Source organism: Cygnus olor, chromosome 27 (assembly GCF_009769625.2).
Source record: "Cygnus olor isolate bCygOlo1 chromosome 27, bCygOlo1.pri.v2, whole genome shotgun sequence".
Taxonomy (NCBI): Eukaryota; Metazoa; Chordata; class Aves; order Anseriformes; family Anatidae; genus Cygnus; species Cygnus olor.
In genome coordinates, this window is record NC_049195.1 from 2,854,417 (window position 1) to 2,880,682 (window position 26,266).

Here is a 26,266-nt window from a genome sequence, read left to right on the forward strand (position 1 = left end):
CAGGGAAAAAAATACAACAGCTTGAGGCTTATGAAGAGTTGGGGTTAAGAATTCCATCGCGTCCTAGATTTCCAAAAAGTGTCTTCATCAGATTAATTTCTAATATATCATCTCCCTCCCCGCATGTTCATGTACTAAAGCAACTCAAAAACCTCCAAAGCATAAAGGTGTTGGATTTTTTTCCCCTGCCCCTCTCTGAACAGGCTGTGTTCTAATTTTATATTGCTGCTTATACTCAAAACTCCAAGCCCAGCAAATATTCCAGATAGGAATTTCCAGACCACAGGCAGAAGAGCAGCAGCTCGCTATGACTCCTCACATTTTTTAACAAATAAGTTTTTCACTACAGAATTTCAGTCAGAAAGGTTCCCAATGAAAAACAGAGACATTTCAAGGAAAGTGACCTATTCTGTTAATTCCCCACCCTTCTTTTTTTATTATTGCCTAGTCAGTGTATGGACCTAAAAAGAGATCACTGAAATCTCAGGAAGATTCAGGAAAAAAAAAAAAAGTTGGCTAAAAAAATAAAAGGTTGTGAAATTCTCAACGTTCCTTTCACATTTCAGTTACTATTTTATTGGCTCCATCCAGCTGCACGTGTGGGAGAGCTGTCAGTCCAAATAAAAATAAAAAAAGAGAAAAAGAAAACCTCCCTAGAAAGCTACTTCAGGTACTTACAGGAAGAGAAACAAACGTAGCTGCCTAAGTGGGTGTAGACAAGGGAAAATGACTCGTTCGGGTTTGATTTGAGCCAAACAAATGGAAAAAAAGGAAACATAGGAATGATGTAGAACATGAATTTTGCTCATGCATGCAAATCCTCGTACTGCAGACAAGCGTAGAAGTTACTGATAGCTTTACAAAGAGAAAAGGTGTGTAAATAAATGCAATCAAAAATCCTTGAACGTGAAAAGAGGACTTTGGCAGTGGCAAGACACCCAACAAAAAGGAAAAGTAATGTAAAAAATTTCTGTGTAAGGATTTTTTCAATGTAATAAGCAAACCTGTCCTCTTTTACTTATTGCTATTTACTATTCCCCAACAGCTTTCCTTTTGTCACTAGGAAGATGAAAGTGTTGCAATAGGTAATTACAGATTTTATCATAACTTGGAAAGAGTACATTTTATTTCATTATTTATCTTGGTATAGCATCTTACTCTCCCTATTTCTTTGCACACTTCCAATATGCATGGTTTTTAAAGACCGTTTCCTCCCTTCTGTAAATTAAGGCCTCATTTCTCCCCACTGTATAGTTTTTGGGTTTGTTTGGGGTTGGCTGGTCGTTTTTGTTTGGTTTCGTTGTTTTGTTTTGTTTTGTTATTTTTGTTTGTTTTTGTTTTTGTTTTGTTTTGTTTTGCTTTGTCAGTTATATACGGTATGAAGTTGCTATGCACAGAGCTTTTGTAAAGATAGCTTTTTTTGTTTACTGTTTTTAATGGTCCTACTTATGGAAGAATATCTTGTTTGTAAAATGAATATGTCTACTTCAGTTTTAAACTTTAAATTATCCTAACAAAAAAATAAAATTTTTGTACTGTAAACAAGGGGGGGAATTATCTTAATTTCAGAGTACTCAGTGTGCTTTTTTCTTTATTTTTTTCTCATCCCCATGAGTCACTGAAGGCACTGTTACAGCAACGACTCCTTAAGAAAATGTGAATTATACGCTGGGTGACAGGTTCCACATCAAGCCTCCGTGCCTGTCTGTAAGATCTCCCCCCAGCATTTGGGAGAGTGAAAGCTGGGTTATACCAGGCACACCAAGGCAGTAATGGTCTCCTCTGACCTCTTCCTTATTACAGCTAATTTACAAAGCAGGCAGCGCCTTTGTGAGAATTTCATCCATTTTGGGGTGGGAAGGAACCAAAACGTAGAGTAGATGTAATTTCTTTTTCAGAAACCTTCCCTTTCTGCTAGTACTTACAGTTAGTCAAAGCATGAATCAAAAGCCAAAGCCTGGAGTGACGGAGAGGGGCCTTTCTGGGCCTGCCCGGGGAACTAAATTTGTGTTTTGGGCCTTGGGCCTCCTTTAGCCAGGTCTTCACGCACACCTCTGAGCCATGACGCTGTGCTGCAACGATGAGTCCCACTGCCACCCACAAACTAAACAAAATAAACCACCATCACCACAACAGCAAAACAAACAACAAAACCATCAAGGATCAGTTAGATTGTCGTGCTGAAGCTATTTTAATATCAATATCTCGCCCAGTTCGTAAAAACACGTGGTGAAACAATTTTTCTTGGTCTCCATTAAGACAAATACAGGCTAGAAATCTACCACCTTCTTAAATCGTAATTCACTAAGCTGAACTCAAGATCAGATTGTTCAGTCTTCCTTTGTAAGACTGCTGCCATGCAAGCAGAAAGAATTTAACGGCATGTGCCCTGTTTTCCAAAGGCAAGTTACTTGGCTAGCCTTTATCTTGTCCAGCGTCCTGAAGGACTGCGTGCTCCTGGCAGCAGCGATGAACCAAAACTCGCCTACGCTGCCACCAAAAGCACAGCCAGACTTCGCCTAGGAGCAGACAACTACAGCCAGGCGTGCCCCTGTTGCACAAAAGCCCTCTAGAAAGCCAGATTGGCTCTCACTCTCCTCTTCCTTTACAGGTCTCTTCTAGATGGCTGTTTTGTCAGAACTTGAATTTCACTTTAATAAATGGTGAAACAATAGCCACTCTCTCAACTACTTACGCAGGGCAGCTAGGGAATTGCCAGACCAGTTAAAATATTTATCTCAGTGACAACACACAGCTGTTGAGGTGCAAAGATCTGAAGCTTTAATCGCACCGGGTTATTTAAGTAGGAATGTCTCATTAACTCTGCTTGCAGAACTGGATTAAACAGACAGCTGGTGGCCAGAAGAGAGGGTGCAGACAGAGCAGCCATGACAGAGACAACATTGAGCAAACATCAGTGTAGATAAGGGGATGCAGGAAACCCAACACTTCCCCCTCCCAAAGTGGAAGGCACCAAAACGCTGTCTAGTGGAGGCAACATAAGGAGGTTGGGGCAGGGAAACCGTATCTGCTGGCCTGCTTCCGCTGTGGTTGTGCGAAGGAATCTCCTGTTTACAACACTAACAGAAAAAGGCACGGGAATGGCAAAACACAGGCCTGTCCATTGCCAGTGCCTCTTCCTGTGGTGGCAGGTGGACGGAGCATGCTATTTGCTTATTAGTCTGTGAGCTTTATGGTACGCCTACTTGGGGACACATCCCAGCTCATTTTTGTCCATGGTCTCAAACTCAATCCAGTGTAGCTGCCACTACTCAAGTTTGAACTGAAGTTATTGTCTGGCTCTGTAATGAGAAGGTGTAATCTCGACACCATAAAAATCAGTGGGTTCAAACCTACCAAATTTAATCCCGGATCAAGGCTCTAATTAACATGATTCTGGTCAGAAATGGCGAATTCTCTTCCCTGGAAAAACACATCTTTTGTTTCAAAGAGATCACATCTTCTGTTGCAGTTTAAGTTTAAACGATGTCACAGCAGAACACTTTCCTCTTACTGAGCTGAAACAAATCAAAACATGCATGTTTAGATTTTCTTTATCCTCCTATCCATTTATTTTCAACAGAGCTGTTCTTTTCAATAGAAAAACTGACTCACCCAAAGGCATGCCAGCCGATGCCATGAGTTTGCCTCCTCACCGAAATAACTAACTAAATAAAGCTGCCTTTTTTTTCAGTATTTAAGGTGAGAAAAAACTACCCAGAAGACTTCAGCTACAACACGTCAACCCCAAAACGGAGCAGGGAAAGTAACTAATTACTTTCCACGCGTCAGGAAAGAGTTGATCTTAGCCCCAGGACCGATCCCCCATTTAGCTCCTGGGCTTCGTACCAAATACCAGTTTATAAAGGAGCTTCTACACGCAGTGTTTGCTGTTGTATGTATGCAGTTCACTGCATAACTTTTATCTATTTTCTAATTGTCAACCTTCCTTAGTACTTGAGGAATAGTGAAAAGGGAGGGGAGAGTGGAGCGGGCGAATAAATAGCTAGCACAAGCCAGAGAGATTGTCTATCGGTAATAATAGCATCTGTCCCTGTTTACAAGCAGAAAACTTGACAAGACATGGGCCGGATCCTCAGCTATCATAAACCTCAGTGAGTGGAGGTGTACCAATTTATGCCATCTATAGAGCTGGCCATATAATTACTTTCCCCTCTGGCCTGCAAACCAGAAGCACAGCTACAAAATAAATGAAAAAAAATACAAGCACTGGATTTCTTTTATGTTCCTGTTCATCCTAGCACAGCACCCAAAAGTGCACACATCACTTTCATTACTTACACTACAATGGTGTGTGAGGGTTCAAAATCCATCCCCACCATGGAGGGCGATGTATAAACAAGTAATGAAAACGCTTCCTGACCCAAAGAAGTTACCATCGATTTTCAGGTTAACACACTCTGCTTGGATTAGGAGCTGGAAAGCACAGGAGGTGGGACAAGAGAAAGGAATGACTTTAAATATAAAGGTGACTTTAAATATCAGCTGTGTTGCCAGTTCTCATGCTTACAGGTTTTTTCCAGTTTGAAGGTCTTTTGCAAACGTCTAACTTCCAGAGGCAGAGGAACTTGAGCTCCTTAAGTAACTCTCTGGCCTGCTAATTTACAGAGGAAGATCCTGAAAAACACAATTCAGCTTTTCAGAAAGGCACCTATGAGTAAGAATAAAATTAACCACAATTGTAAAGTCATGATTTTCTAGGAGATGACTCCTAATTTCTAGGATTAATAGAGCCTACGGTATACAGAAATATTTCCAGTAGCAAGTAGGCTTTTGAGAGTGCTTCAAATCCATTCTGAGAACGCCACTGAGCTTGATGAGAAATTCAAGCACCCCTACTTTTCTCAGGAATGTTTGGTTTAAGTGGCTGCAGCAATGCACTGCAACAGACTGCTGGTGCTGCAGGATTCGGATGTAGAAGGAGTTATCTCAACACTTCACTGAGATCGCAGGAACTTGATTGAAATTTACCAGCAGGGTCCCTATGACACTGCAATTGCTGTAGTCATTTCTTTGTCTTTAAAATGCCATATAATTGCTAATGTAATTAGTGATGTATACAGAGGGGGCCTGTGCAATTACCAAGTCCTAAGATCAAGTAATTAATGTTCTGTCAACAAAACTGCAACTGTTTCATTAACAACTGTCTGGATCTGAAAACAGATCAACTCAGAACGTTACCCACTTGGCTGAGTTTTGCAATAGCAGCGAATTCAAACCCCAAAACGTACCAGCCCAGATCAGCTAGGATTGTGGCATCCTCCCCCTAGCACTGCCACTCATTTCTCCTCCCAATGAGAGTCCTTCACACCGCCCACAGAGATAGGTAGTCTTTGTAGTCTGCTTCCATGCTGCCAGCTGAGGTTGCCAGTACTATGAATCTCGAGGATTAAACGCTTGAAAAGGGTTTCAAGGACCTGTAAAATTTTATTAAACATTGTGGAACTTTTTTTTCTTTTTCTTTTTTTTTCTTTTTTTTTTTTTTTTTTTTCTGATAATGCTTCCAATTCTGCAGTCCTTTGAATTTGCTTCATATTGCCAAACATTTCTCTACCACCATGGACACATCTCCTAAAGTAAAAGTAGGAGCTGGGTGTCACCTTGACTTGATTTGTCATTCTTCCTTTACACAGTTGGTATGCTCTGCAGAGAGGAAACAAAGCTGTGCCTTGTCTTTTCCTTACAGCTACTTTCCTTTTGACACATCCCATCCCCTCAAGTGTTAACCAAAGCACTTGTGTGTCTCTCACTTACCTCCTCATTTCAATGCTCATACCAAGAGGCCATTTTCACCAGTGAAACCCAGACATTCAAAGACTAGCAGGAGCTGTACTGCTCCATGACTCAGGCCTGTGCAGTGCAATCTTGAGCACCATCTACTGGTCCTTTATCTCCCAGTTTGCTGCTTAGAGAGGGATTAAAGGTCCTCTTCTCCCAGAACACACCATGGACTCAACATCCTCATGCACCACGGTGCATTTCAAGCTTAAAATACGGGAATGGCCCCTGCAGCTTACATACACCACTTGCTGAGCAATGGGCTTTAACACCACCACTGCCTTCAACCCTCAGATGAGTTCTGCACTTCACAGCCTCCTAATTCACCAGATGATGAGGTTTCCATCATTACTGTACCTGGGAGCCAGCTTCAAAGCCAGGCCTGCTCTCCCTGAATGCGTTTTCCCTGCCGCAGAACTGCACAGTGTACGGTTAACAAGCTAAGTGGTACACAATAGCTGTGGTGGTAGAATGGAATTAAGCAGCAGAAGCAAGAGGGATCAGCGAGGATTTCCGGTGAGATTTGAAACACAAACAAGCATGAGGAACTCTAAAAGTACACAATTTTTCCTCCCGCTCTGTGCGTGTCATTTTATTACAGGGTAATTAAAGAACACTTTAAAATTGTGATTAATAGGCTTTTCAGCTTCAGAGAAATCAAATCTTTGATGTCAGTTGCTTAAACATTCAGTTTACTTTGCCATTGAGGAATGCAAATAAATACGGAATGGCAAGAGAAGGTTTTTTTTTTTTCTTCCTTTCATTTTACTTACTATAAGAAAGTTTTCCTTTCTTCCTTCTTTCCTTCTCTCCTTCTTTCCTTCCTTCCCTCCTTCCTCCAATGAACCCATCTGGGATCTGTACACAGGTGGGGGATGGCTGGGTTGGTTTCCTCTGCCTCTATTCCCACTGCCTGCTGCAGCCTGCAGTCTGAATCATGGACTAGGAAGTCTGCAGCATCTTCGGTACACAGTTCCTGCCCTATCCATGTCATCCTTCTTTATCTGCAGGCCTGCCGAGATCCCCTGAATTGAAAGAGAAGAAGAATTTCAGTCTTGAGGGGTCTTGTCTGTAGATCAATGCAGACCACCAAGAGGTTAGCCTCTGCACATTGCCAAACCCAAGAACTTTGCCTTGTAGACTTGTCTTGCCCTGCTCACTGGGAGATGCGGGTGTCAGCTCGTACATGCTGCTGGACAGCGGGGCACAGGGTCTTCAGATAAAAGGCTGCAATTAGGAGAAGCCACCTTTTCAGAGATACTCTATTCCCTTTCATCCCAACATCTCTTTTATCCCAGTGGCTCAGCCACGAGGTTGAGATTAACCTAAAAACACAGCACACTTCAACAAGGCAACATTCACTGGGCTCGGGGCAGACCGGTTCTAGGACAGAAAGGGGCAGTACACAGTGTAACCTAAGGATGCAACTCAATCAGGAGTGGAGACGAAGGGCCACAGCCTTGTCTCACACATGCCAGCTGCCCAGCACCTCAAAAACTCCAACGTGCCGACCTGCACAAGAGCGGAGCTGCACATGGCTCAAACAGCAGCTGATACTCACACCCAACCGGTGTACAAGACGCTGAACAACTAAATCGTAGCCCTATGCCAAGCTTTACAGTGGCTGCCTCTGCGCCATCTGACCATACGGTTTTAAGGTTCCCTTTTCGAGAAAGCTCCAACCAAGCAGCAACGTTTCTCATTTTCTCTTAAATTTAGTTTTCAAAGGACATGAAGGTAGCAAATGCAGTGGGTGCAGATCCCGAGCCAACACCAGGTGGCTTTGCAGCCCGTTCCCTGGGGATAAGGAACTTCCCCGGACATCACCGAGGGAATGAGCTGCTTGCTCCCTTTCTCTGTAGCAACACTAGCACGTCTCAGATGCACAAAGCTTAGTTTGCTGCTTAGTTTGAGCCACTGATTAAGCAATGCCCCTCTAGAGTGGTTGTTTTTATTTCATAGAACTGTTTTTAACCGTGGCTGAATTTACACATGACAGACTTGAGGAAGAAATCAGTTCCAATGGCCCGTATTTGCCCTTTGGTTTAAGATATGGGCTCCATAACCACACAGCATAACCCCCGGTAGCCTGTATCGCACACCTTTTGTCCGAAAGATTCTGGAGGTGCCCATTCCTGTAGCAGTATTTTCAGCCCACTGGCAGCCTATATGGACAATAGTTTTTCTTAAAGAGTAATTGTTACCTTTTCTTTTCCCCCTTTCTTCACTCAGCCTTTCCCTTTACATCCATAACTATGGCTCTGTCTGATGAACATACCTGACCAGAGATCGCTGACACTCCAACACCTGAATGCCTTTGAGGATCTTGCCCCCAAGTGATTTGCCTAAAGCCCATTAGGATGTCTGTGGGACAAGCAGAGACTTAAACCTATGCCCTAGAAGTGACAGAGGTACTTAAGAAAAGAAATAAAATTAAAAAGGCAGGTCTCCAAGTTTGAGCTGAATGTCTGAATCCATTATGCACACACACAAGCATCACTCTCTTTAAATGTTCTTGAAACATTACTGGCAGTGATTTTCTTCCTGGTGCTGTTTACTCTTTCCTTGAATCCTGCCTGACACACCCCCTTCCTCCCAAATATTTGTAACCTGTCACACCTATATGCAGGTTAAAATTATGGATGCTTTTCATTCAATTGCTCTTGGAAGAAAAAGGCGGGGGGAGGACTGGGGGAAAAAAGAGAGCCAGGTTTAATACTCTACAGTAGCACAAACCTCTTGGGCATAAAACATTGTTCAGGTAGACACATCTGGTGAAATGCATCACATCAAATTAGTATCAAGGGTATTGAGATTCTAAGACGACTGGCAGACAATTCCCCTTCTAATGTACTGCTTTTTAGATTGTTGAAGAAACTTGAATCCCAAATCTCCTGTGAAATGAGTGATACTAAACATGCCTGCTCAAATACTGAAAGTGAAGATCAAAGACGCAGTGTCCAAATTGGCTTTGCAAACAAAGCAAGCCCGGAGATCCCCAAGGGAACGTGGTGCTAATTTTATCAGATCTCCTTGACTTCTTCCTCCCAACAGTTTGTCATTTAAGAAAAATAATAATAACGAGAATGCATTTCTCTTTATCTGTCCGGAGCCTTGTTGTAAGACAAACAAATTCATTCCCTTTTAAATATATGCTCTGCAAGTCACCTAATAGTCTTAATCTGGTTTAAATGAAAAAAGAGCCTTTCACCCCCTGAAAGATACCTACATCGAGTCCCCCAACCACACAGACACAAACACACACGGCCATGAATATTTCAATACAGCTCGGCCTTTCAGATCAATACTGGCAACTCTCAAGTTCTATTGATTTTTTTTTTCAGAGGTTTGGCTCACAAGGGTGATAAAATATTTCTCAAGTTATGAAACCTGAGTTAAGGAGCTTTTGCTGACACTTCAGCATTTACTAGACACATCTCTCTCCCTCCGTCTCGATTTATGACTAAGCAATAAGTCTTGGCAAGGCGGGCAATATCATCCCATAGGGCCCACTTAAGGTCAAAAAGAGAAGTCAGAATAATAGGACAGCCCTTAAGGTCCCTAAACTTCTGTTTTCTGAGGTAATCACTTCTTCTTTTCCACATGCCCTCAAAGTCCTTATTCCAACATTCATTAGGCAGTGAGTGAAATTCCCTTTCAGTGCACCTCTGTAAGCTGTCAAAAAGAAAGGGACACTAAAGCAGACACCAAATAAAGCAACTCCCTGCTGAGGCAAGGAAGCTAATCGTCTCCATATGGAAAGGAAATATACTTAATTATGTATTTATGCATGTCATTGCAGGCTTATATCTTGTTTCACTTTCATCCACAATGATCCAAACCTATTTAAATATAATGAGTAAACATTTCTGTTTTTACAATAACATAAGCAAATGGTTTCTCAGCGTTTCCCAACCATTTCCTCGCAGAACAAGGCAATTCAGTGTAGTTATTATTATATGTACTGAAGCAGCACCTAGGGAAGCTAGTCCTGGACCATGACTCCATTGTGCTGAGGTGTTTATAAGCACAAAAACCAGAAGGCAATCACTGGCCCCTAAGAGTTTACAATCAAACTGAAAAGCATCTTCAGTTAAGAGGTGGAATCTGTGGATTCCAGTTCCAATATTCCCATTATTCCCTCGCAAAGTGGGTACCTCTGCACAATAAAGAATTAAAGTTTGGGCCTGGTGGATAGCATATGGGCTAACATACGGGCAATTTGGGGACCAAGGCTCTGTGCTGACCACTGCCAAGAGACCTGTTGCATACAACAGGCTGATAATGCTCCCTGCTCACGTACCTCAGTTTCCCTTTCTCCTCTTTGTGCTGTCCCATCTGCTTACAGTGTAGATTCCTGGGTGTAGGGCTTGGCTACACCAGGTCCAGGCAAAGGCCTGATCTCAAGGAGAGTAGAATATACACACGCTATAAATCTTACATCAGAGTCTACCCAGGCAACATTAACCTACTTAAAAAATAATAAACACATTTCAAGTATTAGAACTCTGCCGCTGAAATCAAAAGCACCACCTATTGCTGGATGTGTTTGAGGGCAGGCTGATTAGCGGTGGATGCACAAATCAGTTTGCATGCACACATGCACAGATGAGAGCCAAGGCTTAATTCAGTTCCCCTCTTTGTTCTGATCCTTGTTAATAGTTCTACACCTATCCTGACACTTATCACTGAAGCATCACAAGGCATTTTTGTAAAAAGATGAGTACTTATCATTCCTTGTGAACTGATAGCAGCAGAAGGAATAAAAACGAGGTTAACTGACTTGACCCACGTAAGTGATCCAGTCCACAGCAGCTCTATTGATTCCCCATTGCCTTCTCCAGCTTTCCCTCCATTTTGTATTAGCGCCTTTGTTTGCAGGAATTAGAATTCATCTGTCATCACTTGAAATTTAAAGACCTTTCTCTTGGAACAACCTCATTAAGCAGGACAAGTCCTACAGACTCTCATTACACACCAGTGCCATCTCCTTTGGAGGACACATATCGGTGTTTACCGCGTACAATAGGCAGGGCGTTGCACAAAATGCTCTCATTACCTTCAAATGGGCGATCTGAAATCTCAGCATTGCACGTTAAGAGATATTAGCAGGATGGTAATTACTGGCTAGTAGACACAGAAGCCATATTACTTTGTCCATGACCCATTTTGCAGCAGTTGAAAATCTTTGTGGACCAGGACGTTGCTGTGCTGTGGGGCTGAGAGAGAAGGACCACATGCCGGTCCTGGCCCTCCAGCAGCAGCACGCCCGCTGAGACCCAACCCTCCAGGCTCAGTTCCACCTTTCTTATTACTTACCCCGCTTTGGGACCCTTAGGAATTCAGAAGACTTCCATCAACCACAGCAGGCCTCTGGGCTCAGTTTCCTTAGGTAAAATAATTTCAGCTGCACACAACTGTCCTCTGCCACGAATACCAGGAGAAGCCAAGGCAGCAGCTCTCCGACGTGTGTCCGACCTCTCCCCTAGAGCAAATACTCTGCTCCCTGTGAGGACACAAGCATATCTTCAAAGCCTCACTGAACAAATAAAGCAATGCAATGATCAGCCATTTATTTATTTTTTAAAAGTCCTACCTATTGTTGCTTTACACTCTGCTTTTTTTTTTTTTTTTTTCCCCAGCTGCAACAATATGATGGCATGATGGCTTGAAGGACTTTACTACCACAGCCCCTAAATCCCCTCCCTGATCAGTATGCTGCATGGCTCCTCCATTTAATATGCATTCTCACTTTTGGTGCATTGCCCCCAAGACTTAGCATTTTATATTTTTCTGCATTAAAACAGCATTATCCATTTATTGGTCTCAGAGTCAAGCCCTTCTAATGGAGATAGCAGTACTCCTTGCTCAGTACATCCTCTGCTTTTGGAAAAAATAAGCTAAAATTTATACAGTTCTCATACATACACAAGATAATACTGGGAAGAGAAATTCTCAAGAACACCTACATAACTTCAAATCTCAAGAACACCTACATAACTTCAAATCTTAAAGCATGTAAATACCTTTGAAATACCATGCCTGTGAAGCCTTAATTCAGGAGTACTAAGCAAATAGTTATTATGATACCTAATACTTCAGGGAAAAAAAAATAAAAATCAAGATAATTATTTATCCTAAGACACAGTTTAGTAAGTTAACTTCTGGCCTCCTCCCTGAAATTATCAGTAAATCTTTTCTGATATATAAAAAAAAGTAAATTAATTAATCTTGTTCCAGATACTAAGTTGCTTTTTGGTAGTTCAGGAGTATAATAATATCTCTGCTTCTTTGTTTAAAACAATATATATATATATATAATTATTTTTTTTTGTTCAGTAGCATCAAGAAGCCTTGAGGACTTTGAGACCAGGGACACACTGTGCTAGCCACCGTCCACCATGTGGCAGGAGTCTGTCCCAACCACCTGTGTGTGACAGAGGAGGTTTGAGGGGGAACAAGAGTGCAAAGGAAAGACCTGGCCAGATTCACAGGCTCAGTGGCCAAGGCCAGGTGGAAGCCACAAGAGCCATTCTCAGAGCTGCAGCCTGCAATGTAAAAAGGCAACACAAGGAACAGCAGCATTTTACTTCCAAAGTGAGTCACACAAACAGAGGATTTATGTACCTAGCAAAGACCCACTGATAGTTATACTCCTCTGGTCTACGTATGACCTCCAGAAATTATCTGAATTGCATTTAGATATAGCAGTGCACCTAGGAAAGCTCATTTGGGAGACCCTTCCTTGCGGTCACAGAGAGCTTGGCATGCAAGTCCAACTCTTCCAAGCTCCATTTCTCTGCCTGCTGTGATAGTCTTCAAGACTTTCAGGCAGTAGGAGGCAAAAAGAAACCCACTTTATTTCATTTCTTCAAGCAAAACCCGTCTTTTCCCCCTTGCCTGGCTAAGAGGATTCATTATTCCCTCCATTTAAGCACATTTCAAGTAGATTCAGCAGCCCAGCTCAGTGCAGGTAAGAGTAGCTCTGTAGCTGCATCCCAGCTTGCCACTTCAGACACGTAACACAAGCACACGCCGCCCAATCCGGACCCTCTGCCTCCCATGGCAGCAATACCTTTGAAGAATTCCAAGTTAGTTAAAGCCTACCTCAAAAGCCCATGTTGGCCATCTCTAATCAAATTACACTTTCCAAGCTGTTCACTTACAAAATCTCCTGAAATGGTTTCTAATATTTTTCCCACAACTGGTGTTAAACCGTAATTGCTTGCTGTATCTTTTTGCCCCTCTTGAATAATGGGTGTTAGATTTGCCACTTTATAGTCCTTGAGAATGTGACCTGTCATTATAAAGCTTCTAAAAATATCAGTTAACACTTCACAATTTTCTCTCCTTTATTTCCTTTAACAGCCATGGATGTACCCTCCCTGGACCAGATACCTGATCTGCCTTTGAGCGTAAAACCTTTCAGCAATAATTTTTGCAGTCATTTGCACACTAACACCTTTAATGTGCCTGGGAATAGAAAGTCAGGTCTTTAACTGATGTAAACTGGCATCACTCCACTGATTTAAACAGTTACCTCAGTTTACACCAGTTGAGGAGTTTGGTAACAATTTCTATACGTTTACATCATTTAAAAGCTCAAACAAACTAATTTATCATTATTTAAAAGAAAAGATGGATGCAATTAACTCGAGCACTTCACAGAAGACCAAATCATACAGTACGAATAGTTGTTACCAAACAACAGATAGCCACTCTAACTCAAGAACGCCTTTCAGGACATCTCTGAGTTGAGGTCTAGCTGTAACGACCATTACAGCTAATTATCTCCCTGAACTGGGCCCTCACTTCATACGCTCAGGGTCTCATCTTCTAATGGGCCAAGAAAACCCATTTCCAGCGGCAGCTATAGGGGAGCAGGGTGTGCACAAGTAAGCTTTTCACCAGCAGCAGCCGAGGCATCTGTACAGGTCTGTACATATTTTCAGCAGTGGCTGGCACTCTGCTTCCTACCTCTAAATCCTTGAAGCACAATGCTGTTTATAGGACTATAACACATATAACTCTGTTGCTCTAGCCAGCAGTCTCTTTGTAGACTTACCCTCTGACATCCCAAGCCACACTGTCCAACTGCAATATTTAGAAGCACATTTCTTGACCAAGGATTGCCCAAGCTCTTTTAAAAAAGGATGGCAGGCATAAGCAATCCTAGACTTACATTCCTCCTTCCTAGCACGGCCCCCAAGTGGTGCTAGTGCAGCCTCATCTCTTAGTTTAAGCACAGGAATCATACCAACACTCTCGTACAATAAGCCCAAACCTCAAGAGGAAGGGAGGAAGGAGCGAGAGAGTCGGCTATATTCAGCATTGTTGCTAAAACTCCACAGTAGGTTGACCCCATGGCCTTTTCCAACAATCTTTAATACCCAGTGTTACATGATTCCTAACGGCACTTTTTTGGCGCTGGACAGGGCAGAGGTCAAGGTCTGGAATGTCACCAGGGCTGCTACTTACTGAGTAAAGACAATTAGACGATTGTCTAGACAACTGAGCTTTGTGCTGTGTGTGATAAGCATGCAATCAACTCTCTGAGGTGATATAAACAAGCTGCCTCGGCGCTGAATTTTCCTTTTCAGCCTCCTCTTTCCTTTTCTGGGGATCTCTTGTATTCTTCCTCTGTATGTGCTGGTCTCTGCAGCTCTCCTTCTCTGCATCTGGAGGCTCTGGCAGTAGAAACAAGCCAGCTGAGGATATTACAGTTGCAGAACACAGAAAACACTTCAGCCGCTGAGACAAAGAGCTAGCTACTGTAATTCTCTAAGCTTAGGGTTTGGTGATTTTATAGATATTATGTATATTATAACATTATTTATTCAAAATAATCAGTAACAGGATAGGTTAAGAATTCCTTACCCTAAACTAAAAGCCATCTTGGGCTGACACATGTCTAAGAACTGTGGATTCAACCACTTAAGAGAAAGGAACTGAAACTGCATTCCTGGAGTTCAGAAAAGTACATTAAGGCATCGAGTTATTGCATTTTAAAAAATAACAAACCAAACAAAAACGTACAGCCAAGCCATTGTCCTCTAACGTCTCCAGAAAAATTCTTGGTCAAATACATTTAAGGTGACCTAAACTCCATGTATGACTTGTTGGAGGTAATGAAAAAAGTGCCCATTTCTGGTCAAAAATCCATGCAGAAGATAAATAAGTTTCTGAAAGCATCTTTAGAACAGAAATAAAGAAAGGAGAATGGAGAATTTGTTCATGGTCCCATGCTGTAAAAATTTGTGTCTGGCCTTCCGATGCCACGCAGTCATGTTGCATTCAGATTTAAAGGTAAATTTTATTTTTAAATGACTCTGTTTGCCAAAATATATCTGGGGTTCGTTTTTGAAATGCTTCCAGTGTTACCATGGTTTATTTTACTGCAAAACATTGATATATTTTACTGCAAAACACTGATAATGACACCTTACAGTCCTCTAACACCTCTGTTCCAATGATCCTAAACCATTTTTTTTGTGGCCCTAGTTCACCAATGTAATCACAGAATTAAAACCCCATTGACTCCAGTGGAATGTGCTCAAGTGCTTTGCTGAACTGGGGACTAAACTATTAAAATTTACATGCCTTTAAGGCAGAAATTATCTACCCTGTTTCACAGATGAGAGGAAAATGAGGCTTGCAGAGAAACTCAGACTTACACACTGTGATTCCAGATAGGCCCAGCTCAAACAGAGGGATGCACAAGAATCCCAAACCCACAGGCCAGAGGCAGACCCTGTTTTCAAGAATTTTATATTTTCATCCCTGTGCCACAGAAACCAGACTTGCAGGCATGAGAAGAAACAAAAGCATATGAGAAAGATAAGGCCATCAGCACCGAATACACGTAGTCTCAAAAAATCATCTTAATTGTTCTCTTCCTTCAAAACAGGCACCCAGTTCTAGTCTTAGACCTAGCAAAGTGTCACAGACTCAATGTGTCAAACCCAAATCTTGCCTCTGCGTTCACAAAAGGATTTATGGAAATACGAGCCATTTCAGTCTCTGCTAGGGCCTGCAGGAAGCCCCCTGTGGATGTCTGTCTTACCCAGAGCTCTTTTATAGGACCTTCTCAAGCCAAATTTGCAACACACAATGTCCTGGGAATCCTTCCCCCAGCTTTCTAAACGGGACTTCTAAATGGAAGAAATGTGTCTCGGGAGAATCCTTCCTGGGTTTTACACCGGACCCCACCCCCGTGTAAAGGGAGCATGTTTCAGCCCCATGCTGTGCAGATACATCAATAAAGCTCACAGTTCTCTCCCTCACTATCCATTCTCACCACCTCCATTTAAAGAGCTCCCAATAACTCGGGACATAACATCCAACTTCACACAGAGTGAACATTAAGCAAGGACAAATTCCCTCTTATATCATCCAAAGGCAGACTACATACTACTTAACAGAATATGCAGGATGTGTTTTATTTACCTTTCTCAAATAAGGCACCTGGGCTTTTGTTTTGTTTGTTTTCTTTTGGTTTTATGTGTCTTTTTTTTTTCTTTTTTAACCAACCTTTGTCAGATGAGTTTGTCTGAAAATTGCTTGTAAAGCCCTGAGCAGGTTCTGCTGAGTGAAGCCAGGGCTGCATTTACTATTCTCCAAGCTTCCAAGGCACCTCCTTGCACTGTAATCGCACCATGATAGAGCAATGATATAAAACAGAGGGAAATGAATCAAGGCTGCTAGTATCCAAACTATTAAACGTAAAACTTCTGTTTGTGAGCCTCAGAGGTTTCTTAAAGTGTAAGGGACGTCATCAGTCTAACCATGCTAGGAACTGCGAGTTGTTTAAAGCCTGATTTAGCGCAGTTTCTTGGAGGTTCAGAGCCACTTCAGATGAAGTTGTGCCTCGCATGAAGTTAGAAGTTTTATTAAAATTGGGAAAGAAAGGCTCACTTAAAAAACATCTGTTCAAATATTCTTTGTTGTCTAGACCAATGATAGATTCAGATCCAGAGGAGTCCAACAAATGTGCTTAAAGGCTTGGAAAGACTTTTCAGGGGAGGAGAAATTAAAAAAAGACTGGGGGAAAGGGAAGGGGGCATTTTTCAGAGGCATCTAAATGACATAAAAGCTTATTTGCTAAATACAGACAGGAACATAGGTGCAGTAGAGATTAACTTACCCGCCTTCCTGATAAAAGCTAAATAAGCTCATTCCAAGACCTGGGCTGCCAGAGGCACAGTGCTTCCAGTGCCACACCACTCAGCTGTTACTTCCAAGATTTCAGTGGAACAATAACCTGGAAGACATAAATAAGCTCTGCTGTCTCCAGTAGAGTTTCAAGATGTGGTGGTCAGCATGATTAAATATTTTGTAGCTTCTTCTAGATGACTGTCCACATGTTTCTGTGCCCGACTAAGGGGCTGAGGAAGAGACACTCCTTAGCTGTTTGCAGTGGTGTGTTAGATGCAGGTTATCCACACAGCCCTACGACAGCTTTTGCTTTGATGAGATCAGAGAAAAAGTTTAATGCTCTGATCCTCTCTCTACCATAGCTGGAACAGCCACAGTTCTCTGTGACCTGAATGATCCTGGGTGTCAGAAGATTTAGTCAGGGACCATCGTTTTGTTCCTGAAGTGACAGATCTTTGTAAGTTCTACTGCATTTATACAAACAAAAGGTGAATGTTTGCACAACCCGTGCAGACTTATAGCAACTGCCTACAATACGGGAAAATCCTAACTGATACTGCTACTTCTGTAATATGCATTAAATCAACTTCCATTGGTAGCAAGTCTCCTGCAGAAAGAGGGCTCTTCCTCCTTCCTTCATATAATTTGACCCCCAGGGCATAAGAGCTTTCTCCTCTGCAGCTCCTGCCCATCAGTGCATCTTCTTTGCATCTCTTTTCCCCTTCAACTCATTCACACTCTCTTCTGAACTCAGCTGGAAGCATCTCTTTTCCCCCTTGCCCATGACTCTTAATTTCTCTCTCCCTTGGCAGTTATTTAACTCATTAACTGAATTAATTTTAACCCTAAAGCGCTTTGGGTGAATAGATTTTATGAAAGATCTGATACAAAATAAAGTCTTGGGGGCTTTATGCCACTGTAGGTGCACAAAGGAGTCTCAGTGTAGCTGAGAATCAGACCCTTATTTCACGGATCCTACAAGGAATTTAATCGCAGTGCGACTCACAGATTCCATTTAATGACAAAGTCAGTCTTTGATTGATAAAGGTCCCATGCCTCTGACACAGACTAAATAGCCAAGCATTCTGAAGAGTGGAAAAATTATTCTTGGATCTGTATGAAGTAGCCCTCTCCATCATTTCCCACAAACTAGCTTCTTAGCAAAATTCTGTTTCTTTTTCAAATGCTGCTTTATTAGGAAATGTTAAGAGGAGGGTAGAATCCAACACGGTGGTTTTGCTTTTTGCTCTAAGAGGTGACTGTTGGGCAGGGGAAACAAAACAGAAATTCAGCATAGAAATAACATGGAAGTTGCCCTGCAGAATGTTTCTTTTACTAGGTGCGCTGATGGCTTTGAAAATCAGTTAAATTTCTTTTTCAGGTCAATTAAACTTTTGTTCAGCAAAATTGCATGGAGACAAGAGTCTAAGAACATGAGGTATTGATTGTAACCTGCTAGCACCCAAAAAGGGGCATTTTCAGCTGGCTATGCAAAAGTGGTTTCTGAGCTTACAATTTTCCACATAAATGCTCAGAAAGGGAGGAGGGCACCCTGCAGAGGCTCCAGAAGTGTGCTTGGTGCAACCAAGGGGATTAGGGCCCTTCAGTAACACTTACACCCTACAGAGCATCACAATTCCTGATTCACATCTTCGTGGGATTTTTTATATAAAACCATATGTAAGCATATAAATAAAAATACACAAAATTGCCTATAAGTCTAAAATGATGATCATTCCCCCTGCTACTCTTCAGCACTACGAAGATCACGGCAGCGAGAACAACACCCCACTTAGCTGCAGCCAGTTCTCAACGCAGCGCCGATCCCTGCAGGACACAATGTAGGTCCATCACAAACCTCAGCTTCAAAGTGCATTTCTTCACCAACAAAACTCCATAAAACCTGTGGGTTAGAGACCAAGAAAAGAACAAAAACTGAGAAAACCGAGAGAGAAGAGAATCATATTCTGTTTCCCACTGCGGCCACTGACTTGCTACATAACCCCGAGCAAGTCACTGCCCAAGACACTTCTTCCCAAGGCTTCCTTGCTCAGACTATCAGCTACTTGGGACAGGGACAAGCTTAAGGCTGTGAAGTCTCTGGAGGTAAATAATATGCTGTCACCATAAACATGCATACAAGCACACAAAGAGATTGGAATGGGTTTTCAGACATAAGTAGCTGGGAAAGAAGTCATGTATAGCTACCATCCTGCTCACTGAAAGGGAAAGCAGTGTCTATTTGGAAAGCCAAGCTGGGACACACGTGCCTCATCCCATTTTTATTACAGTATACTTATTTCAGTGTGGTTGAAAATTTCATTGACTTCTGTAGCAGGACTGCTCTGCTGATGGGCTGGGGAAAAAGGAAAAAAAAAAAAAAGGAGGAGGTAGAGGAAGAAGAAATGGAACCAGTCTGGGACTGCTGCTAGTTTCTCCATTACAGACACTCACCCACTGTAATCACGGGCACTAAAGAACCTGCTCTGATCTTCTCAGAACAGATGACCTCACAGCTCTTTCCTCATCTGTAATTTCTAGATTTCAGCTGATTTAAAAGACTGCTAGGAAACAAAATAGTGTTCATAGATCAGTGCCAAAGAGAAGCCCTTGTATCAGGAACACGTCTGTCTGTTTCTGATACATGGAGCAAATTGACCCCAAATACAGCCCTGGACTCGGTGGTCGTTTTCCCTCGGAGCTGTAAATAAGGAGCAGGGCTGAGAAGCTAAGCCAAACTAATTTGGCCAGTTATTATTTGACTGAAAGGTGATACTGAACGTTTAAATGGTTTATCCCCTTCTTGTTAGTGGCATCATTCAATCAGGAGTACTAAGCCTCCAAGTGAACGGATTGCAACTACCGAGGGAATTCCTCCCTCCAACCAGGAAATGTGGGGTTTGTTAGTTCAAACAGCATCTGTAGGAAGCTGGTAAACAACAGCTGAGATGATGAAAGATCACATCAACTCCTTGCTTTGAAGTAAAAGATATTAAAACCACGAGTGTATGAGTTCTTATTATAGCTTAGCCCCCCCCGCCTGCTGATCCCCAAGAACCTGGCATGGTTGTTCTTGCTGCATAACAAGCTGTATAATAAAATTCCATAAAAACATCAACGATGCACTTGAAAGTGACATGAAAAAGCGACGGAAGCCTATTTCTGGTGATGCTGCCATTAAAGACAATTTGTTACTTTATGCCTGGAACGAAATCGAACACTCTGCCAGGCCCAGAGTGACGTTTTTAGTCTCAGAAACTTAAGATATGTTGTCACCTGGATGGGCACTCTATGAATATGCAGAAGCAGAACCATCAGCATCATTTGTACATGGAGTGTGTGTCAGGTGATTTGCAAATGAGCACAAGGACGAGGGGTCATGTTTTAACAGCAGACTCCTAAGGCATTAAGTGTGAATTCTCCGGTTTGCAAAGTTGGTTAGGCACTTGCTGATAATCACAGAAGCACACAAATAAGTAAGGTGCAAATTTCCCTTGCACAGTAAAGGGCTGCAGGTTAAATGCCCACTATGCTTTTGAAAAAGCAATGGACACAGTTGCTTCTGGAAGTTATTTCCAACTCCTTCACTCTAATTTTCAGTACTCTCAGGCAGAGAAGATGCATCTTACATTTCTGTTACTGTCAGATTCTATCACTTTGGTTCACTGTAGCTATGGAGAAAACTTTCCCCACTTACTCCTTACCCAAGATCTGCTTTCTCAAAGTTTGGTATTGTGTTTCTTTTTTCTTTCTCTGCCAATAACCTCTCCACCTTGCTTTTCCTCTTAGCTAATACATTCTAACGAGATTTTCGACCTTAAAAGAATGGTATCTACAGAATCCAGTGGATGAGGCACTAGACTGAGACTGCAGAGACCCAGGCTGGAGCTCCAGGTCTCCAGTGGTCCTGCGGTGCAGTCGTTTCTCTCTCTCAGCCATTCCTGTATAAAATAAGGATAACAACTTACATCTTCATTTGCAAAATGCTTTGAGATCTCTGCATGAGAAGAGCCAAACAGCAATCATGGATAAGATCAGATAAGAGAAGGGTTTTATTCCTCGTCCTAACAGGCTGAGTGAAATGTTTTATCTACGCAAATATTTTTCCACAGTAAGTTGTTGTTAATAACAGCCTTTCCCCCTCACTTTTTAAAGCCTTGGGCTTTACAAATTTAAAAATGCCTTCTCAGAAGGATCTCTAAAACCCATACCCCTGATAATGGGGACTCTCCCAATGCCAACTATCCCCCTCCTGCCTCCTCCTCCTCCAGAAAGGCACCCTAGATCACGTATGTTTCTAACAATGCCTTTATATGATCAGGGTAAAATAAGCACATACAGTCCAACTTGAACCAGTCATGTGCATATGTCAGAAGGTGTCTAAAAGTTGAAGAAATATTCTGAAGTATTTTCCCATCTAATTTGTTTGATTAGGTGCCTTTCAGCACGTTTAAGTACATTTATTTAGGGTAGCATAGAGCTTACAGAGACTACCAAAGTGCTTTAGGATACAGCACATCCTGCTTCTGGAGAAAATGAAGAAACATTTTAGATTTTGATCTTCAGACAAACCCCTCACAAGCAGCTTTATGCCTTTAATACAGCCATGTTTAGGACTTTAAAATCCTAAAAATAACTGATGTTCACAAATGAAGGAATGCTTACGGACGTGGATCCAGCTATGAACCCACGTCTCAGAGATACCACGTTCAAACAATACCTTTCAGGTGGGATCTTCTGAGAGTCTTCCTGGCCCTTAAAAATGATGGTCAAGCAATGGCAGCCCAAACTCAGTGCAGAGTCCATCTACCCCTGAAACTTTTGGGCAGGCACCCTTACAGCAACAGAGTTCAGACCCAATACAAGCAGGTGCTCCGGAGAATCAGAATGCAGACATCTTGCATCCTTATTCCTTCTGGTTTTTCATGCAAAATTGTGATATCAGGTTTCAAACCCCAAGTATAAAGCCCCCAAATGGATGGGAGATGCAGCCAGACATCACTGCTCACCTTCACTTCTGCCCTATCCCTTTATGGAGGCTGTAAACTATCACATTCACTCGCCAAATGCCTACACATAACCACAAGCCATAGACTGGCAGCAGGTAATGGATTACTAATTACTGCTGACAGACGTAGCAGTGGCTTTCCCTTAGTTTCCACTTCTGGGTAGAAATCTGCACACTTTCCTTGAGCAAACAAAGTGGCTGTGGCATAACCTGCCTTTTTCTACCGACAAACCTGAGCACAAATAGGTCTCGATTTTGCTTGTCAAGCAGTGCCTACCTTTGCTGACAGCATTGAGCATATGTTGCAGGGATTGAGGAGCAAAGTGAGGCACGAGGAGGGCTTGGCTCTGCATAGTCCTGACCTAAGCACTGTTGTTAGTCTACAAGAACACCTCTTTTTCCAACACAGAGCTGCTGGGTCTGATTCAATCAGCTTTGAAACAGAGAATGTGAAAACAAATCTGTTCAGGTTCTCTCCCTCTTATTACAAGACTTAGCACCTCTGCAGAATGAGCACTGAGAGAAACACACACTCTGCAAATGAATTAATTAGACACCATGAAAGAATATGCAGGCTTGGAGGGGTGTTTTACTAAGCAGTTTCCAAAGTAACAAGTGGTGAAAAATCGCATTCCCCGGTGCCCTAAATATGACAGATCAGAACCACCAGGGTAGAGAGAAGCATACATGTGTTAGGACTGATATGCTGATCATCATGAATACAGATCGATTTTAAATGATTGTACAGTCAGCTGTCAGAACACGCTGGTCTTTCACTTCCCCCCTTCCCTGCTCTAAACGTATCTGCCTGCATTATGGGGCTACAAGTAATGCAATAAAAAAAAAATTCAAGTTTCATTTGACTCTTGTTGCACTGTACACCAGAGCTGCATGTTTTACAAGTCTACTAGAGTGAAATAAAAAGTAAGACTTCCTGTATGTCTGCACCACTTCTCAGGTTATGAGGCAGAGAAAAAAAAATCAGTAATTGCTTTACATATAAATGTGAAAACAATTTTAGAACTCCCTGGTCCTGTATCAACATCCATGCATTTGTCTTTTACCAGCTCTCAACTGCACATTATCATAACACGTCATGATAAAGGAAAGGGTTATACTCCATGGCTCTGTGTTAACCTGTCCAAGCATTTGCAAAATTCCTCTTTTCCCCTTGAGGTGTGCAGGGGATGCTAAGGGCTCTACAGCTTGTTTTATTTTCTGAGGGGTTTCAAAGGAAAAATCTATGACTATCTCCCCTAACCTTGTATCCTCCAAAGTCACAGGGTGCAACAGGAGGAAGAACCTAACACATAAGCTAGGGTAGGCACAACTCCAGCCTTCATCTCAGTGCCTAGGTGCTGCTGGCTGCATTGTATTGCTGGGGTGCTGCAGCAGTGCAGAAAATATGACAGAGAAAGAGGGAAGTGCTGGCACATGCGTTTCATTAAGTGAATCAAAAGAAAAGCCAAATTCTAGGTGGCAGACCAACATACTTCCACCAAAATCACTGAATGGGTTTTAATTCATTTGTATTGTTATCCCAGTGCTAATCTATCCACATAATCCAGCCCCATATTCTGCCACATCCATCAACAAGAGAACACGCACTCCAGCAAGAAAAAAGAAAATCAATACTATGCAATTAAAAATATTTCTTTTAAGTAGCGGTAACCTGCCTTTTCCTTTGGCAAAGACAGCCAAAAGCTTGCATAGTACATACAGAACAAAAATAAACCCAAGTGGACGTTCTTCTCAAGCATTCATATGGAAACCCTAGGGAGGTGAGTGCCACTTGAGGGAGAAACAAAGCACTTACCCCAGTGCGATGCATTGCCAGAAACCATTAAAACAAAACAAAACAAAAAAAGCAGAGCACTATAACTATTTGCCATGCCTGCTGCATATGGCCCTGCCTTCTAGTTAGATCCACGTAGCAGTAGTTAAAGTGCTTTGAAAGAGGATTGAAACTCAACAACCGTATTAATTAATGCATTGAATAGCAAGCACGTGCACTGCCGACAGACTGGGTTTCATTTGTATTATGCAGAGAAGTCCTCGTGGCCAGACCTCGTGCAAACCCACTGCAATTAACGGGGATCTGCAAAAGTCCTTGCATGGGCCCAGGAGCCTGTAGAGTTATTTCTTGGGTTTTGAGGCCAGTCAGTGCCATTGGATCATTTGGCCAAATCTCCAGAACAGCACAGGCTAGAGAATTTCGTCAACCAGCCATGCACTGAGCTCACCAGCTTTTGCTTCACTAAAGCGCATCTTCCAGGAAGAAATGTAGTCAAGCCGTGGAGAAGGTGAAAGATGGGGATTCCCAAAGCCTTTCTCAGAGTAAGGCTAAGGCTAAGCAGTGGACAAACCAACTTGGAAAAGAACAGAATTTGGCTGCAATCTGCACTCGACGGCCCTAAAACATCACAAAGCTTTTCTGAGCCAACTGAACTTTTTTCAGTTTGAAGGAAGTGCAGAATTATAAAGTAAAATACGGGGGATCACAACAAAAGCATGCATGATATTTGTAATGAGCTGTAGTTTGATATTCTCCTGTCCTTTCACACTGTTTCATTTCTAAAATCAGTTCACCCTGGATCCCATCACATGAGAACACGGCTGTGGCTTGTAGGGGGTACTGAGAAGGAATTTTCAATGCCATCACTACTATTTGAGCACACCCTAGAGGGATTTTCTTCCCCAAATCCTTATCCCTTCCCACTCTTCTCTCATTCTTTAACTTCTTTAACACTTCTCATCATATCTAAAATTTAAAACAACAACAACAAAAAAAAACAACAAGCACAGTGACAAATTTAAGTATCTGAAATCTGAAGACAGTGATAGACATCCATCTAGGTGCTGTATCTTTAGTTCTGTGAAGTCACTGGTGCTGGATTTAACCAACATTTTTTGCATAAAGATCTGAACAGGAACATATTAAAAGCCCTAGCCTAGCTCAGAAACTGTGCAAAATAGTGAGTGTTTTATTGCTAAGCAGAGTAGAAGATCAACAGGCAAACTAAACTGGACTTGAACTTGAAATGTCATAGACTACTTGGATGCCAAAGACAACAGGCTGAACACTGTCCAGAATGCTTATGGCTCTGATTTAGTGCCCACCGAAATCAATTATTGATTGGAGCAGGCGCTGGAAGATGCCTTATGTGAGCTGCTCAAAGGGACGCGGGAAGTTCATGGCAGAGCTGAGAACCAGCCCTGATCTACAGACTTTCATTTTAACCGTATGTCCATCTGTCCTTTTAAATTTTTCTGTATTCTTTTTAAAAGCAATTCCCCCCACTTCTGCCCCCCCTACTCTGCTAGGAAGAAGATGGCACTTTAACTCTCCTAGCTGCGCTCTGTCAGCTCTCACTGCCACTTGGGATGTGCTGTCGCTTCCATGGAAACAGAATCATGAATCTTTTTCCCAGGAAATGCCTCCAAACTGCCTTCATTTTGTTTTGTTGTTGTTGTTTCTAGGCAAGTCTGTGTGTGTGCATGTGCACATATGCATGCCGAGGCTGTAGGACTTTTGCTGCTATTTAACAGAGAAACAACAGTTTGGAAACTGAATTAGGTGTGACATTAATCCAAGTGTAAAATGTTCTCTCCCTTTTCAAAGGGTTTCCCCTCTTCTGACTGGGACTACTTTGCCAACATTGGTCTTGCAATTTGGATGGCAGGAGAGTATTAAAATACTCAGCGATTTATCTGCATCTCTTGTGGTCGAGGAAAGGCAGTTCTCTGGTGCAAGGAAAGAAGGGGAATGTCTGCCACAGCAAGTCCAGGTAAAACTATGCAGTTTGCTCTAAACTCTCACATTAATATGTGCTTTCCACCACCTTGGTCAGCGCTGGGGATTGGACTGGAACAGAAAACTTGACAGTCTACAGCCTGGGCTGCCACAGCAGCTCCGACCGCTTGAAGTTGGGAAAGCTCAGCAGCACGTACGGAGTCAAGCCCAGAAGAGGCAATGCAATGTACACTGACAGTGATTTACAGCCAGGCAGGTCCTCTTACACCTGAGGAGAAATTTAAGAGGAAAGAAGTCCCTAGAAAAGACTGCAGAGCATATCAAGTCACGGCGCTGCAGAGACAACGACCAGCCTTACCCATCCTGTACAGGTTTTTCTCCATCACTTTCACTATGCTGCCAGATCTAAGCCAGGATTTACCAGCCAGGTCTGCAGCCTTGCAATCTGTACAGAGTACAGGGCTATGAAAATCTTGAGCTCTGCTCCTCAGAAGTTCATTGCAGAACAAGCAGGACACCACGGGGCACCATTGCTTGCATATGGTCTTAAA

The 26,266-nt window shown here is 42.4% G+C and overlaps 1 long non-coding RNA gene across 1 annotated transcript; it reads right to left on the bottom strand.

Annotated features, from left to right (window-relative positions):
- Window positions 1-11,078: 11,078 nt before the first annotated feature.
- On the bottom strand, window positions 11,079-16,433 carry LOC121060520. The gene is made up of 3 exons (XR_005814835.1): window positions 16,330-16,433; window positions 14,278-14,486; window positions 11,079-11,305 (listed from the first exon to the last, which is right to left on the bottom strand). It is a non-coding gene; the product is annotated as an uncharacterized LOC121060520 (long non-coding RNA).
- Between the last annotated feature and the right edge of the window lie 9,833 nt (window positions 16,434-26,266).